The following is a 4,337-nucleotide window of genomic DNA, read 5'->3' on the forward strand; positions in this document are numbered from 1 at the left end:
TCCGGGGCGCCATGTGTGGTTTGGAGTGCCTCATGACCAAAGTTGTATCCCACATCATGTGGATTTTCATGAATAAATCTTGGCTTTACCCCTAAAAAAACCAACGGGTGAGTAGAGTATACCGACGGGAACGAGCCGGCTTGTCAGTGTGTGACAGTCGTCTTCTTCCCGCCCGCTTGCCGGCCGTGGCACGCCCGCATCCCCCCCACCCACGCCATGCCACCTCCTATTTAGCCCCAGTCGGTCTCTGCCTCTCCGCCGTCACTCCATCGCTCCAACGTCCGCCCGCCCCTCTCGCACATCTTCTGTTTGGTACAATTTCCAGGGGCAAGGGGGTGTTGGCGGCGCCATCATTCTTCCCAAATGAGGAGCCGGGGCTCCCTGGTGCTGCTGACGCACGTCCTGCTCTGCCTAGTAAGCGGCGTCTACTCTGGCCGCATGAGCTCCTACGTGCGTGATGAGTTCCCGTCCGACGACATGCATTCCTCTAGATCACGAGTCCCTTACGATTTCGAAAGGCCACAACGCTCCACAACAAGTCCGTCCATCATTTTAACAAATTTGGGGCGATGTACTCGGTGTTTGTAATCACTGCCTATTTGGCCGTCAGGTTCATATCACTCAAGGTGACTACGACGGGAAAGCCGTCATAATCTCGTGGGTTACCGCGTTGGAACCCACACGGAGCGAGGTGTTTTACGGTAAAGAGGAGAAACGGTATGATCGGAAGCCAAAGGGAGGATGACGAATTATACGTTTTACAACTATCGATCTGGATGCATACACCACTGCCTTGTTGATGGCCTTGAGGTAATATACCTCTTTTTTTTCTGTTGTGTCCTTAAGGTTTCCATTGTATTCTTATGCAATTTTATCTTCTTTGCTGTTGTCATAATTTACATGGCCAAACATTGTGGCTCAAAATGCAATATTTTGACATGTTTTATTTATGTAAAGTTGGAGTGATGTCATATGCAAAATCACCAAGTCTCAAATATATACAGTCAATTCTTTTTTTCAAGGGGAGTATTAGGTTTATTCTATTGGGACATGATGTCCACTACACAAATTGTTTCATCCATTTCCTAGTGTACGTGGAGTGTAGACGCGGAGTTTGTGTATATTCCGGTGAATGAAGACGGTACTATGTTTTGTACCCAATCTTGTACTACTAGTTAGTTCCAACATAAAATTCTCTACTTTATTGGTTTGCAGTATAACACTAAGTATTACTACAAGATTGGAATAGGAGATCCCGCTCGAGAATTTTGGTTTCGAACACCTCCAGCTATTGATCTAGATGCACCCTACACATTTGGCATCATAGGTTTGTGTTCTCTTCTTTAATTACTTTCTATTTATAAAAATCAGGACATGTTGTCCTTACACTATTTTAGATCTCTACAACATTTTTCTAAGACCTAATGGGAAAAAGTATGAAAAAGGTTACAAGATTACGCAGTAGGTTTTCTTAAGTAATACTTCCTTTGTCCGGAATTAGTTGACGCTCAAGCGGATGTATCTATAGAGTCTCAACTAATCCCCGGCGGAGGCTACTAAGGAACTGGAAAAACAGTTTGGAAAAATAGCACAGAACCTTGGGTACATGAGCCGGTAATTTGACTAGTTTTTTTTTCTCTTTCCCCATGAGCACTACTCAAACAATTTAGTCCAAGTTACGCAGTAGTTCCTGGTCATGCATATGCATTCTCTCTTCCTGTCCAAATTATAGACTGTTGTTGTATCACATTACAATAAAGAAACAAAACGAAAGTCCCTCAAGAAAAAAGAAATAAAACAAAAGATTAAGAAAAATGTTTCAGGGGTAGCATGCAGCTCAGTAGGTGACGCATGGTGGGCTTAGTAATGTAGCAATTTAGGCAATTTTGCCTCGTTTTTTCTGGCTCACTGTGCTAGGTGATCTGGGGCAAACATTTAATTCACTCTCAACTCTCCAACATTATGTGAAAAGTGGAGGACAAAGTGTTTTATATGTTGGGGACTTGTCATATGCTGATAAATATAAAGACAATGATGGCGGTCGGTGGGATTCTTGAGGTCGACTTGTTGAACGTAGCACTGCATATCAACCATGGATATGGAACTCTGGGAATCATGAAATAGAATACATGCATGATCTGGTATGTTATCTCCTCAACTCCGCAATTTTCTTCCAATAACCTCACAACTGATGTAACTATATGTTGAAATGGATTGCCAAAGATGTTGACAATGTTTCAATACTCTCATGTTCCATGCATATACGCATAACTTTTTTATTTATTATCTTCATTTGTACAATATACTTCTCTTGAGTCTTGAACTAGAAATAGCAATGTGGCCATTTTGTAAATCAGAATGCAATTGCCAGATCATGTGTGTGTGTTGGGTTTGAGCTTTATTTTGCTCTATTCCTGTTTTCAAAAGGATCATGTTGCCTTATCAATTCTTGACTATGGTTTAATTATGTTTGGTATTCCAGGGAGAAACTTCTACATTCAAGCCATATCTATACAGATATGCAACACCATACCGGGCATCGAAGAGCAGCTCCCCAATGTGGTATGCAGTCAGGCATGCATCTGCTCATATTATTGTTCTCTCTAGCTATTCCCCATTCAGTAAGTTCCCTTTATTACTTGCATGCATGATTGGACATCTCGATGTTCTTCTCTAGTGTAGAGGATTTTATTGATTGTGCCGATTCTGATGCAAGTTTTTTTTGGTTTTGTTTTGTAAACTTGCATGTGGTATCATCAGTAAAATTCACTCCTCAATACAAGTGGCTGAAGAAGGAACTGAAGCGCGTGGACAGGGGGAGACACCTTGGCTTATTGTTCTCATGCACGTCTCCATGTGCAGTAGCAATCATGCACATTACATGGAGGGTGAGAGCATGAGGATTGCTTTCGAGGAATGGTTTGTCAAATATGATGTGGACTTGGTATTCGCGGGTCATGTCCATGCTTATGAGAGATCGGTAAATTCTTCACTTCATTCTCGAGCACTATATGAATAAATCGATGAATTTGATCTGATTTTTGTATACTTGATCTTTCATGGCCTACCCTGACCTGATGACATGTCAGCACCGAGTGTTGATTTGCAGCACCATGTATCCAATGTGGACTACAAGGTAACGTTGGGGACTCGATACCCGGTGAGAGACGAATTGGCTCCCGTGTACATAACAGCGGGTGACGGGGGCGACACAGAAGGACTTGCTTTGAGGTAAGAAGAGGGACATATTGACTAGATAGGTGCTTGTGGAACTCGTGCAAGGCTTGCTCGTCTGGCCAACCTCGAAAAGTTGCTTGCAGGTTCAACGACCCGCAACTGGACTACTCCGCGTTCAGGGAGGCCAGCTATGGCCACTCGACCTTGCAACTGAAGAACAGGACACACGCCGTCTACCAATGGCATAGGAACGATGATGACAAGCATGTGCTAGCAGACAAAGTGGTATTCCACAACCAATACTGGTGAGCACGGTAGCACTCGGTGGTTTTACAGATAGTCCCACCCAAAGGAAGATGGATGATTCGTGTTTCTAACCTTGAAGATAGTCCCACGCAAACCAAATTCGAACGTCTATTCGTGTTTCTAACCGGACCGTGTCTCGCAGGGAGAGTGGCACTCGCCGCGGGAGGCTAGAGAAGAAGAGGCACCTGCGCTACGAGAGCCTATGAGTGCCTCGTCTGTCCATGCTCTAGGAGGAGCTCTTCTTGCTCAATCTCATGTCATGGAGGTATATAGAATAAGTATGTGGCATTTCACTCCTGCTCGCCTGATCCTAGTCATCTAGGCTAGATGCATGGGCAACTGTACAACAACAACAACAACAACAACAACAAAACCTTTAGTCCCAAACAAGTTGGGGTAGGCTAGAGGTGAAACCCATAAGATCTCACAACCAACTCATGGCTCTGGCACATGAATAGCAAGCTTCCATGCACCCTATCCATAGCTAACTCATGGCCCTATGGTCCATGCATGGGCAACTGTATTGTCCTAAATTGGTGCATTTAAATGAATTAAATAAATAAAAAAGTATGAAATGGGATAAGTAAATATTAAATGTCAACAACGCTTTTATATTATGGCATGGAGGGAGTCACTAGTAGAAAAAGGACCTAATGCGAGACACATTAGTCCCGGTTTGATTTTGATTCGGTACTAATGGTACCATTAATGCCGGTTCGAACGGCTATGCATTAATGCCGGTTCGTGTTGAACCTTTAGTACCGGTTCGTGCCACAAACCGGTACTAAAGGGGTGGTGGCAGGCTAGCGTCAGGCCGGGGCCCCACGATCACCTTTAGTACCGGTTCGTGGTAC

The 4,337-nt window shown here is 43.9% G+C and overlaps 1 pseudogene; it reads left to right on the plus strand.

Annotated features, from left to right (window-relative positions):
* Positions 1–363: 363 nt before the first annotated feature.
* On the plus strand, positions 364–3,689 carry LOC119332516 (annotated as a pseudogene).
* The last annotated feature ends 648 nt before the right edge of the window (positions 3,690–4,337 follow it).

This window comes from Triticum dicoccoides, chromosome 7A (genome assembly GCF_002162155.2).
Source record: "Triticum dicoccoides isolate Atlit2015 ecotype Zavitan chromosome 7A, WEW_v2.0, whole genome shotgun sequence".
NCBI lineage: Eukaryota > Viridiplantae > Streptophyta > Magnoliopsida > Poales > Poaceae > Triticum > Triticum dicoccoides.